The sequence below is a fragment of the Elephas maximus genome, chromosome 12 (genome assembly GCF_024166365.1).
Source record: "Elephas maximus indicus isolate mEleMax1 chromosome 12, mEleMax1 primary haplotype, whole genome shotgun sequence".
Lineage (NCBI taxonomy): Eukaryota > Metazoa > Chordata > Mammalia > Proboscidea > Elephantidae > Elephas > Elephas maximus.
This window is the reverse complement of record NC_064830.1, coordinates 46,906,526-46,921,339: the sequence shown is the minus strand read 5'-3', so window position 1 is coordinate 46,921,339 and position 14,814 is coordinate 46,906,526. Positions and strand designations below refer to the sequence as shown.

The window sequence follows — 14,814 nt, the reverse complement described above, 5'->3', positions numbered from 1 at the left end:
ACGTATTCTTAATTGATTTATTATCAATTGATGCAGAAAACGCATTTGACAAACTCCAACACCCATTCATGATAAAAACTCTCAGCAAGAACCCTCCCCTCCCCTTCCCAGGCGGCATCATTAACACCGGAATTTCCTGAGCCAGAGAGTAAACTGCTCTGCGGTTTTTCTTTCTTTCATTTTTTTTTTTTTTTTTTTTTTTGTCTTTTCCTAACCCATTCTCCTGGCCTGAGAGAAGCAGCTACAAAAAAACCCAGGGACCAAAAATCCTTCCCTAATTGGACTAAAAACACAGAACCAGCTCCAGCCAAGCATATGTGATCCATAGTCTTGGGCTTGCATCCCTACAGGGAACAAGATGGCTATTATAATGCAAAAGCATTTCTGATAGGGATCTGACTGTAACTGTTTTAGCGGATTACTGGAAAGACAAGTTTCCCAGGTCTGATACCTCTGCATATTCAACAAAGCCCTCACTGACCCACAACAGGGAACTGAGGGCTGAAACTCCCCCCAGACCACCTAGCCTCCTGCCTTAGGGGTCTAAGGAGGGTGACACCTACCAATCTGTAGAGGTACTTGCATTGGGGGCCTAAGGTACTGCTGCAGAGCCCACCCACCAAAGTGCTTTAGGAATAGAGACACACCTACCTCACTGGCACTTGGGGGAAGCCTGTCAGCATCCTGCCCCTCTGCGGTGTGTGAACCCCTGCTGCTACTAGAATCTGGTGCACACAACTATCACCACTACTCCTCTAAGTTAATAGGTGACAGTCTACACCACACACTTGGTGACCCAAAATCAGATTCTACTCAAGAATAGTGAATGGACTCTTAGGCTTATATATCTGGTAACAGCCCAAACCAGCTGGTAATACGACATAAGTGAGTCAAGGGCTACAATAATCAAGACAGCACAATCTAGTAGCCCATCTACGTATTTTGAAAGAAAACAAAACAAGATAAGACTCAGTGAGAAAATACAGAATAAATCACTACAATATCTTAGTGATGGCTCGGACACAGCAGTCGATATCAAACCATATAAAGAAGCAGACCATGATTGCTTCTACAACTCCCCAAAGTAATGAATCAAAATCTTTCCCAAATGAAGATACAATCCTGGAATTGCCAGATGCAGAATATAAAAAACTAATTTACAGAATGCTTCAAGACATCAGGGATGACCTCAGAAATGAAATAAGGCAACCTACAGAAAAAGCCAAGGAACACACTGATAAAGCAGTTGAAGAACTCAAAAAGATTATTCAAGAACATAGTGGAAAAATTAATAAGTTGCAAGAATCCATAGAGAGACAGCATTCAGAAATCCAAAAGATTAACAATAAAATTACAGAATTAGACAACACAATAGGAAGTCAGAGGAGCAGACTCGAGCAATTGGAATGAAGAGTGGGAAATCTGGAGGACCAGGGAATCAACACCAATATACCTGAAAAAAAAATCAGATAAAAGAATTAAAAAAAATGAAGAAACCCTAAGAATCATGTGGGACTCTATCAAGAAGGATAACTTGCATATGATTGGAGTCCCAGAACAGGGAGGAATAACAAAAAACACAGAGAGAATAGTTGAAGATCTGTTGGCTGAAAACTTCCCTGATATCATGAAAGACGAAAGGATATCTATCCAAGATGCTCATCGAACCCCATTTAAGATTGATCCAAAAAGAAAAACACCAAGACATATTATCATCAAACTTGCCAAAACCAAAGATAAAGAGAAAATTTTAAAAGCAGCCAGGGATAAAAGAAAGGTCTCCTACAAAGGAGAATCAATAAGAATAAGTTCAGACTACTCAGCAGAAACCATGCAGGCAAGAAGGCAATGGGATGACATAGATAGAGCACTGAAGGAGAAAAACTGCCAGTCAAGGATCATATATCCAGCAAAACTCTCTCTGAAATATGAAGGCAAAATTAAGATATTTACAGATAAACACAAGCTTAGAGAATTTGCAAAAACCAAACCAAAGCTACAAGAATTACTAAAGGAAATTGTTTGGTCAGAAAACCAATAACATCAGATACCAGCACAACACAAAGTCACAGAACAGAACATCCTGATACCAACTCAAATAGGGAAATCACAAAAACAAATTAAGATTAATTTTAAAAAGAAAAAAACTCTCAAAACAGGGAATCATTGAAGTCACTATGTAAAAGATCACAATAATCAAAAAGGGGGACTAAATACAGGTGGCACAGAACTGCCATATGGAGAGAGACACAAGGCGATATAGGACACTACAAGTTAGGTTTTTACTTAGAAAAATAGGGGTTAAATATTAAGGTAACCACAAAGAGGTATAACAACTACATAACTCAAAATAAAAACCAAGAAAAACATAACGACTCAGCAAACATAAAGTCAAATTCTATGAAAATGAGGAACACACAATTTACAAAGAAAAACGTCTCAGCACAAAAAAGTAAGTGGAAAAATGAAATTGTCAACAACACACATAAAAAGGCATCAAAATGACAGCACTAAGCACATACTTATCTATAATTAATGCTGAATGTAAATGGACTAAACGCACCAATAAAGAGACAGAGAGTCTCAGACTGGATAAAGAAACATGATCCGTCTATATGCCACCTACAAGAGACACACCTTAGACATAGAGACACAAACAAACTAAAACTCAAAGGATGGAAAAAATATATCAAGCAAACAATAAGCAAAAAAGAGCAGGAGTAGCAATATTAATTTCTGACAAAATAGACTTTAAAGTTAAATCCACCACAAAGGATAAAGAAGGACACGACATAATGATTAAAGGGACAATTGACCAGGAAGATATACCCATATTATTTATTTATGCACCCAATGACAGGGCTGCAAGATACATAAAACAAATTTTAACAGAACTGAAAAGTGAGATAGACACCTCCACAGTTATAGTAGGAGACTTCAACACACCACTTTCGGAGAAGGACAGGACTTCCAGCAAGAAACTCAATAAACACACGGAAGACCTAATTGCTACAATCAACCAACTTGACCTCATTGACTTATACAGAACACTCCACCCGACTGCTGCAAAGCATACTTTTTTTTTCTAGCGCACATGGAACATTCTCCAGAATAGACCACATATTAGGTCATAAAACAAACCTTTGCAGAGTCCAAAACATCGAAATATTGCAAGGCATCTTCTCAGACCATAAGGCCATAAAAGTGGAAATCAATAGCAGAAAAAATAGAGAAAAGAAATCAAATACTTGGAAACTGAACAATACCCTGCTGAAAAAAGACTGGGTTATAGAAGACATTAAGGAGGGAATAAAGAAATTCATAGAATGCAACGGGAATGAAAACACTTCCTATCAAAACCTCTGGGACACAGCAAAAGCAGTGCTCAGAGGCCAATTTACATCGCAAATGCACACATATAAAAAGAAGAAAGAGCCAAAATCAGAGAACTGTCCCTACAACTTGAACAAATAGAAAGTGAGCAACAAAAGAATCCATCAGGCACCAGAAGAAAACAAATAACAAAAATTAGAGCTGAACTAAATGAATTAGAGAACAGAAAAACAATTGAAAGAATTAACAAAGCCAAAAGCTGATTCTTTGAAAAAATTAACAAAATTGATAAACCATTGGCCAGACTGACTAAAGAAATACAGGAAAGGAAACAAATAACCCGAATAAGAAACGAGATGGGCCACATCACAACAGACCCGACTGAAATTAAAAGAATCATATCAGATTATTATGAAAAACTGTACTCTAACAAATTTGCAAACCTAGAAGAAATGGATGAATTCCTAGAAAAACACTACCTACCTAAACTAATACAATCAGAAGTAGAACAAATAAATAGACCCATAACAAAAAAAGAGATTGAAACGGTAATCAAAAAACTCCCAACAAAAAAAAGCCCTGGCCTGGACGGCTTTACTGCAGAGTTCTACCAAACTTTCAGAGAAGAGTTAACACCACTACTACTAAAGGTATTTCAAAGCATAGAAAAGGAAGGAATACTACCTAACTCATTCTATGAAGCCACCATTTCCCTGATACCAAAACCAGGTAAAGACACCACAAAAAAAGAAAATTAGAGACCTATATCCCTCATGAACGTAGATGCAAAAATCCTCAACAAAATTCTAGCCAATAGAATTCAACAACATATCAAAAAAATAATCCACCATGACCAAGTGGGATTTATACCAGGTATGCAAGGCTGGTTTAATATTAGGAAAACCATTAATGTAATCCACCATATAAATAAAACAAAAGACAAAAACCACATGATCTTATCAACTGATACAGAAAAGGCATTTGACAAAGTCCAACATCCATTCATGATAAAAACTCTCAGCAAAATAGGAATTGAAGGAAAATTCCTCAGCAAAATAAAGGGCACTTATACAAAGACAACAGCCAACATTATCCTAAATGGAGAGAGCCTGAAAGCATTCCTCTTTATAGCAGGAACCCGACAAGGATGCCCTTTATCACTGCTCTTATTCAACACTGTGCTGCAGGTCCTAGCCAGAGCAATTAGGCAATTAGGCTAGATAAAGAAATAAAGGGCATCCAGATTGGCAAGGAAGAAGTAAAAGTATCTCTATTTGCAGATGACATGATCTTATACACAGGAAACCCTAAAGAATCCTCAAGAAAACTATTGAAACTAATAGAGGAGTTCAGTAGAGTATCAGGATACAAGATAAACATACAACAATCAGTTAGATTCTTCTACACCAGCAAAAAGAACATCGAAGAGGAAATCACCAAATCAATACCATTTATAGTAGCCCCAAGAAGATAAAATACTTAGGAATAAATCTTACCAGAGATCTAAAAGGCCTATACAAAGAAAACTACAAGACACTACTGCAAGAAACCAAAAGAGACCTATATAAGTGGAAAAACGTACCTTGCTCATGGATAGGAAACCTCAACATTGTGAAAATGTCTATGCTACCCAAAGCGACCTACAGATACAGTGCAATCCCGATTCAAATTCCAATGGCATTTTTTAATGAGATGGAGAAACAAATCACCAACTTCATATGGAAACGGAAGAGGACCCGGATGAGTAAAGTATTACTAAAGAAGAAAACCAAAATGGGAGTCCTCACACTACCTGATTTCAGAACATATTATACCGCCACAATAGTCAAAATAACCTGGTACTGGTACAACAGATACAAAGACCAATGGAACAGAATTGAGAAGCCAGATGTAAAATCATCCTCCTATGAGCAGCAGAAATTTGCCAAAGACCCAAATTACATTAAATGGAGAAAAAACAGTCTGTTTAACAAACGGTGCTGGAATTACTGGATATCCATCTGTGAAAAAATGAAACAAGACCCATACCTCATACCATGCACAAAAACTAACTTAAAATGGATCAAAGACCTAAGTAAAAAATCTAAAACAGTAAGATCCATGGAGGGAAAAATAGGGACAATGCTAGAAGCCCTAATACATGGTATAAACAGAATAGAAAACATTACTAACAATGCACAAACACCAAAAGAGAACCTAGGTAACTGGGAGCTCCTAAAAATCAAACACTGATGCTCATCGAAAGACGTCAAAAAAAAAAAAAAAAAGATTAAAAAGGCAGCCTACAGACTGGGAAAAATTTTTGACTACGAAAAATCCAATTAGCATCTAATCTCTAAAATCTACAAAATATTCCAAAGCCTCAATAACAAAAAGACAAATAACCCAATTAAAAAAATAGGTGAAGAATATGAACAGACACTTCACCAAAGAAGACATTCAGGCACCTAACAGGTACATGAGGAAATGCTCGTAACCATTAGCCATTAGAGAAATGCAAATCAAAATTAAAACGAGATACCATCTCACCCCAACAAGGCTAGCATTAATCCAACAAACACAAAATAACAAATGTTGGAGAGGTTGTGGAGAGACTGGAACACTTATGTACTACTGGTGGAAATGTAAAATGGTACAACCACTTTGGAAATCGATTTGGTGCTTCCTTAAAAAGCTAGAAATAGAACTACCATAGGATCCAGCAATCCCACTCCTTGGAACATAGTGTACAGAAATAAGAGCCTCACCTGAATAGATATATGCATACCCATGTTCACTGCAGCACTGTTCACAATAGCAAAAAGATGGAAACAACCAAGGTGCCCATCAATGCATGAATGGATAAACAAATTGTGGTATATTGACACAAAGGAATGCTATGCAATGATATAGAACAACAAAGAATCTGCAAAACATCTCATAATAATATGGATAAATCTGGAAGGTATTATGTTGAGTGAAATTAGCTGCAAAAGGATAAATATTGTATGAGACCACTATTATGAGAGCTCAAGAAAAGGTTTAAACACAGAAGAAAACATTCTTCGATGGTTACTTGGGTGGGGAGGGAGAGAGAGGGGTATTCGCTAATTATATCATAGACAAGAATTATTTTAGGTGAAGGGAAGGACAACACTCAATGCAGAGGAAGTCAGCACAACTGGACTAAACCGAAAGCAAAGAAGTTTCGTGAATATAACCAAACACTTCGAGGGACAGAGCAGCAGCGGCAGGGGTCTGGGGACCATGGTTTCAGGGGATATCTAGGTCAACTGGCATAACAAAGTCTATTAAGAAAATGTTCTGCATCCTACTTTGGTGAGTGGCATCTGGGGTCTTAACAGCTAGGAAGCGGCCATCTAACATGCATCAATTGGTCCCAACCCACCTGAAGTAAAGGAGAATGAAGAACACCAAAGACATAAGGAAAATATGAGCCCAAGAGACAGAAAGGGCCACATAAGCTTTTATCAGCCTGAGACCAGAAGAGTTAGATTAGGTATCCAGCTACCACCAATACCGCTCTGACAGGGAACACAACAAAGAGTCCCTGATGGAGCGGCAGAAACGTGGGGTGTAGAACTCAAATTCTAGTAAAAAGGCCAGACTTGCTGCTCTTGAAAGAGACTGGAGGGAACTCAGGGGACATGTCCCCGGACTTTCTGTTGGCCCAGAACTAAAACCATTCCCAAAGCCAAATCTTCAGACAAAGATTAGACTGGAGTATAAGACACAAAAAGATACTGGTGAAGAGTGGGCTTCTTGGCTCAAGTAGCACATGAGACTAAATGGGCAGCTCCTGTCCGAAGGCTAGATGAGAATGCAGAAGGGGACAGAAGCAGGTTGACTGTACACAGGAAATATAGGGTGGAGAAGAGGAGTATGCTGTCATATTGTAGGGAGAGCAACTAGGGTCATGTGCATATAAGTTTTTGTATGAGAAAGTGACGTGAATTGCAGTTTCACTTACAGCACACTTAAGAAAAAGAGAGAATGGAGCATACTAGCTACTGTTTCTGTGAAGTAATCAGAGATCTGGTGATTTGCATATCGATGTTATCTGCAGGACCTAAAGGGCAACTAAACCCACTGCCCTCATTGGATTCCTACTCACAGTGATCCTACAGGACAGAGTAGAACTTCCCCCATAGGGTTTCCAAGGCTATAAATCTTTACGGAACCACATATTTCTCCCTTGGAGTAGCTGGTGGATTTGAACTCCTGACCTTTGAGTTAGCAGTTGAGTGCTTTAACCACTGCACCACAAAACCCCATTGCTATCCTGTTGATTCCAACTCATAGTGAGGACAACTTGGAGCTCTGAAAACAAGAGAGGATTGGTGCAAAATCTCTCTGAAATTTGGCTGGGGGAAAGCTTCCCATGTAAAAAATGAGCTCTGAGAAGCTTTGTAAATGTTGCACCTTTCTCCCAGTTCAAAAGCCCTTCCTCTGTCTGCAGTGGCCTGGCATTCAAGCCTCGACAAGGTATCTTTCCAACTTCATTTTCTACTACTCCTGTTTCCACACCCTAACTGCAGCAGGTTCCCACAGTCCATCCTGTCACTACATCCTGTCTGTGTCTATCTAAATTTGCTTTGAAAACTCTTTGCCACTTACTAAATGAGGTCTACATGAGTCAAAAGTAAATGTAAGATCCCAAAGAGGAAGAATAGATCAAAAGTGTTTCTCAAGGGAATATGAAAAATAGGGAGATTCAGATGTTGTATTAAAAATTCCATAAATAAATAAAAAAAACCCCAATGCCATGAATAAAAAACTATAAAAGTTAGCATTACCACAACTATTGAGTGGGTGACTTTGTTGGAAATTTACTAATTACAGAATGCAGATGACCAGATTTAGAAGAACTATAAATTGATTTACTTTATTATTGACTTGGGTGAGTGGAGAATAGTTCTTTAATTTCTGAACAAGTTAACAAGTTTAAGATAGACCAATTGACGAACATTTACAGTTTTGTACTTATGAACAGAAATTGTGACATTTCACGATGCATAAATGATGATGAAAGTATTGAAGCATCCTGGCAAGTTGCAATTCCCCAGGGAAGCTATTAACAGCTTAACATTTGTAGTTGACTCTGGAATGTAGATTCAGCTTAACGAAGGAGTTTATATTAAATAAGCATGAAAGAATGCAATTAAGATAGCAAACTACATTGGGCCCTTTAGCTGGGTTTCTTGGGTCTATTACTTACTGAATCAAATGTTGGTAAGTGTACAGAAAGCCTGTATGATAATCCAAAACATGTTTCACAAACTATGCCAAAAAAAAAAAAAAAAGAGCAAAACACCTTCCCAATGCCTCAACAAAACAAACTGGGCTTTTCCCCCAAACCATGGCTAGACCCACCCCTGCCTATGCAATGTGGACACCATAATGTTGCAGATTCTTTTTCTTTTCTTCTACCTTCAGCTGCTCCCATTCTCATATTATACTGAACAGAAGGTCCCTTTGGGCTTACTTCAGGGTTCATTCACTCTATGGGTATCTGTTAATACCCTACTATGTGTTAGGACGACCTAGGAGGCACTAGGCATACACGCCCTCAAAACCATCAGTCAAGTGAGAAAGATAAAGAAGTAAACTGCCATTGGGTTAAAACTATTACAACAAAAGTGTGTTATAAGAGAGGTGGAATAAGACCAAAAAAAACAAACAAACAAAAAAAGGCTCATTGCTGTCGAGTCGATTCTGACTCATAGCAACCCTATAAACAGAGTAGAGCTGCCCCACAGAGTTTCCAAGGAGCAGCTGGTGGATTTGAACTGCCAACCTTTGGTTAGCAACTGATCTCTTAACCATTGAGCCACCTGGGCTCTGGGAGCATAAGGAGAGGTGCTAAAGAGGGAAGAACTGGGTGTTGCATAAGGCTCTCGAGGAGCAGGCACGTCCTTAGCTGAAAGGAATCCAAGCGATTGAAAGGAACAAAAACTATAAGGCAGTGGCAGGGTGAGAGAACAGCACTTGGAAAGGCACAAGTGTAAAGGCCCCTAGCATACTCTGCGCAGTTTAGCACAGTTTAGGAAAGCTGAAATATAGGATATTAGTGGGGGTGGGGGGAGGGTAGTGAAAGATGAAGCTGGTCAAGGTCAAGGGCCAGATCATAAATAACTTTAACATATTGAAGCTAGGGGGTTTGCTTTATTTTAAAGGTAACAGAAAAATTCTAAATAAGGCGATGACACGATCAGGTCTGTGTTCTAGAAAGAGTATTCTAGCAGCTTTGGAAGGATGGATTGAAGGAAGGAAAAGCAGAAGATGGGGTCGGGGGAAGATGGAGTGGTTAATAACAGGGTGAGGAGGGTGTCTGCATAGATGGGGAACCTGGTGCAGGGGTCAGAGCCCAACAAAGTGAAGAGGGAACTCACGTTGGGGAGAGCACAGAAGCAGCACTGGGAGATTGGTTACATACAGGGAGATGGACCAAATAATACATTAGGGATAAACCATTGGGGATAATGAGACCTAAATTTAGCACTTTCAGAGAAGGAAACTACATACATGCATAAAGAGAAAAAAACAGAATAAATCCAGTGTTGAATTGGAATTTGCAGAATCAGTGTCAACATGGTTTTTTAATAGATAAGATATAGAATAATATGGAACATAAAAATAAATGCTAATGGTAACTATTTATCAGCCATTAAATAAAACAGGAAATCATGAGTCCATACTGCTATAAATAAATAAATTGAACATCTGATGACAAATGAGACACTTAATACAGTTTCAGAAGGCCTCCCCACAAACTACTTACAATACTTCACACTGGAGAAGCCTGACTGACACCACCTTAAACAAGTGATAAAGTGAACACATCATCAGCAATGAATCAGAGATATGGTGTGCCACCTGAGCGAAGACAATGATAAGAATATAGTGTCACTTCTGTACTATTCCTGCCACAGATGCAGAAACTGAATCCAAACATGAGGAAACATTAGACAGACCCAAATTGAGAGACATTCTACAAAATAACTGGGCTATCATCTTCAAAAACATTGTGAATATTAAGGGAAAACTGAGGAACTACTACAGGTTGAAGAGATATAACAAGTGAATGTAACACATGGCTCTGAACAGAACGCTTTTGCTATAAAGAACATCATTGAGACAACTGTTGAGATTGGAGTGAGATCTTAGAATTAGATAGTAGTAACATATCAATGTTAATTTCCTGATTTTAATGGCTGTACTGTAATTGTGTAGGAGAATACACTTATAGGTACTTGGAGGTGAAAGGTCATCACGCCAGCAACTTACTCTCAAAGGATTGCCAAAAAAAGTGCTTAGTACTATTATTATAATTCTATTGTAAATTTCAGATGTTTCAAAAAAAAGAATTACAAGATGATAAAATCCAGATCAAAGCATGCAGACACTATTCTCTTAGCCAGGACTAAAAGGGAAGAGAGAAGCTGGAATTTTACATCAGAAACCTATTATACATGCTGTAAAGTTTTACAATATATATTTATACTGAATTGCATAATAAAATAGGTATAATTCTCAAACCACAACATAGCATAGTACTTCCCTTAAATATTTTTGTTTTCTTAATCAAGTTCCAAATTAAGGAATCTTGCCAGGTTTGGTCACAGTTAGCTAATTGGAGTGAATGTCTTCCATCTGATTCCAACCAAACCCACTGCCAACGAGTCTATTTCGACTCATAGCGATCCTATAGGACAGGGCAGAACTGCTCTATCCATAGGGTTTCCAAGGCTGTAATCTTTACAGAGGAGCCCTGGTGGTGTGGTGGTTAAGAGCTTGGCTGCTAACCAAAAGGTCAGCAGTTCAAATCTACCAGCTGCTCCTTGGAAACCCTATGGGGCACTTCTACTCTGTCCTATAGGGCTGCTCTGAGTTGGAAAGGACTTGACGGCAGTGGGTTTTTGGTTTGGTAATCAGGTGGAAAGGAGCCCTGGTGATACGGTGGTTAAGTGCTCGGCTGGTAACTGACAGCAGTTCGAACCTACCAGCCACTCCACAGGAGAAAGATGGGGCGGTCTGCTTCCGTAAAGATTTAATAAAAAAAAAAAAAAAAGTCATCGAGTTGATTCTGACTCATAGAGACTCTATGGGACAGAGTAGAATTGCCCTATAGGGTTACCAAGGCTGTAAATCTTTAAGGGAGCAGATTGCCACATCTTTTCCTGTGGAGCAGCTGGTAGGTTTGAACTGCCAACCTTTTGGTTTGCAGTTGAGTGCTTAATCACTGCACCACCAGGGCTCCTTTCTACCTGATTACTGGGGTCAAAATTTGATACCCAAAGTAATCAAATCTAGGTTAGCAATGCTTCTTATAGAAAACTCCTTAACGAGGCTGACTTCTGTCTGGGTGCTACATACCACACACTTTAACTTATGTCACAAACAACCCTCTGAAAAATTTATTATTGTCTCTATTTTGCAGATTTAAAAAATTCTCAAAAAGATTAGCAAAATGCCGAGTCATTCAACTAGTAAACAGAGAACCAGGAAGCAAACCCAGGATTTTAAGTCACAGCCCATGTTTTTTCCACCATAATCCAGTAGCTCCACAGGTGCAAGGCATCATGCAACTCATTAACGTGAAAGAGACAAAGATGAATGAGACAAGTTCTCAAAGAACTGTATCTGCCCACTCTTCTTTTTGTGGCATCAGAAACTTTGCCTCTTACCTCTCACCATGACTCTCCCACACACTAGTTTTCATTAATGAGTGAATTCAGGGACACTATTTATTCTACCTTTTCCCTTATTCCAAGACCCTAGAGCAATTCGGAAACCCTGGTGGCGTAGTGGTTAAGTGCTACGGCTGCTAACCAAAGGGTCAGCAGTTCGAATCTGCCAGGTGCTCCTCGGAAACTCTACGGGGCGGTTCTACTCTGTCCTATAGGGTCGCTATGAGTCGGAATCGACTCGACAGCACTGGGTTTGGTTTTTTGGTTTGGCACAGCAATTCTGAAGATTTATAAATGTGTCCCAAAGTACAGAGGTAAAGATACACTTTCTTAGAGTACTGTGTCAAATGAGTTTCTTGAGTTTATGATAACCACTTAACCAGCTATAAGTGGAAAGAACAAATGACATAGAAGCAGAATAAAGACACAGTAGAGTCTGAATAAATTACTTGTGAATAGCTCAATGCTGGGTAAAAGCGGTCAAAGGCCAATCCAGGAAATGTTAGGCGTTCTGGACTAGAAGTGAACTGGTGGCTCCCAAACCTCTGATGTTTCACTTGGTGGAACAGATCTGCTAAGAAACTCTCAGAAACCACAGCAAGGCCCTTGACTAGAAGAAATGGAACTGGTGCTCTCTGAAGTCACTCCATGATCCAGTCATGCAACCCTGAATCCTCCAGTCATCTCTGTGGTTGAGGATTATAACATTCTTCTCTCTTCAATGATGGTTAAAAAATGAAACTGACTGCTAGATAAAAGCAGAACGAGAATAAGAGCACTTAGAAAAGAATAGCAGAAGATGAAAACTTGGAAATGAGTGACAAAATACATCCCAACATTGACTTACTATACAAAAGTTGCCAAACAATGCCACTTTACTAAGTCAATAATAAATCCTTTCAATCAAGTTTATAATACAAAACATAACATGGTTTATTATCACTTCTGTAAGTGATTTATCCACTTGAAACACTGGACATAATACCTCATTAAAATTTTGAGAAGCTTATATATATATTGAGTAAATTTTTCCAAAAAATGAATATTCTAAAATGAAAAATATCATATATGGGACCATATAGTTACTTTCATATTCACCTCTCCCCACAAAACAAAATGAAACAAAAAACTAAAGGCTGCTTATATGTTATTGAAATTTAATTCATGTAACTCAGAAACAATTTTAACATAGGAATTTACAAGAAAACCCAATGCAATTAGTTTCTTGTTGTTAGTACTATGTCAGAGGAGGACAGTGGCTCTGTTCCCTCTCAAAAACACAAACTGGCTGCATCCATTCCTGAAATTACTCTAACCTCCCCTAGTATTTCATCCTTTCACATACTGTAATGCACAGAGAACAGTGGTAATATGTGAAACAAGTTCAGAGATCCCAAAGTGGGGATATTGTTTTCCTGCATCCTACCTACTGTAACTGAAAACTGGGAATTTACTGGAATCAAGGATTTATTATGAGTCAGATGGTTGATAGCCTTTCCAACCAAAACATCTGCTCTACAAAGGCACAACTGCTACAGTCCATTTCCTCTTGGATCTGGAGAAGGACCAAGATGTAGTTTAGCCCTTTCCTTAAAGATACAGGGACTTGAAATGGGAACTGAAATAAAAGCAGATTTCTAAATCACCTTCTAACTTCCACTACTTTCTTTGATGATATTAAAAATTATAATAAAATAGAATTAATTTAATTTTTGGATATTAAAAATTACAATCAGCATGATACAATAACCAAGGACTTTTATTCAAATTAACAGTACAGTTGAAACGAATTATTTGCTGTTTTTCTTTTTTGGGGAGGTGATGTGTTACCCAAGCATAGTAGAAAAAGGGATTCATTACTCATTAATTCATTCATTCACTTAACATATATTTACTGAGCACTTCCATGTGTCAGGCACTATTTTAGCAAACAGTGGTAGAAGAGGCTAATAAAGGTCCTCCTGTTGGAGCTTACCTGACAGTGGGGGAACAACAAACAATGAAGTCTTCAATGTACTACAGAAGCTGGTGTCTTGTTTCCAATGGCCTATTTGCAACAATTGGCACCAACATTTTTCAGGCATTACAAAGTAGTAAGGTAGATTTTACGGGCCATGCAACCACTCCTGGGGATAACGCAGGATCATTCCAATTGTACATGGGCCCATTAACAACAATAACAACATCCCTGGAGTAGTGGTTCAGTCCTCAGGCTTTGTTAAAAAACACACATTCCTGGATCACACCCCTGGAGTGTGGATGGGTGGATCAAGGAAATCTGAACTTTGTTTTAACTCACCAGAGGATTAAACCGCACAGACAGGTTTGGGGTCTATTACCCTAGAGCATTGACCTCCAGACATTTAAAATGATAGTCCATCAGTAAAAAAAAAAATTTTGAACTCCATCTTAATATGTTATGTTTATTTACTCATAAGCTATATACATGAAGTGCTGGGCTGGTACATTATAAATATCATAAAACATGCACAAACAATAAAAATTCTAAGAGGGCTAGAGAAAGATAAATATAAACAAATATTTTCCCCCTCACCTGAACGACCTGCCTCCACCAGCCGTGGCTCACCACCTGGGACATACCAGGAGACCAGGGCCGGATTACCCAATATACAAGGTGCGCACAGGCTTACTTGTGCTTACTTACTAATCTGTAGTGCATGATTTCACATGGGTTTCACCACAGGTGAAATTGCACACTACAGATTAGTAAGTAAGCCAAGTAAGTCCATGTGAACCTTGCCTATTGGGTAATCCATCCCTGCAGGAGACC

General features: G+C 38.6%; 1 protein-coding gene across 2 annotated transcripts in view; it reads right to left on the bottom strand.

Moving 5' to 3' along the window:
• The window catches only part of BABAM2 (BRISC and BRCA1 A complex member 2), a 685,697-nt gene that overhangs the window by 299,681 nt on the left and 371,202 nt on the right, over window positions 1-14,814 (bottom strand). The gene's annotated exons all lie outside the window — the stretch shown is intronic.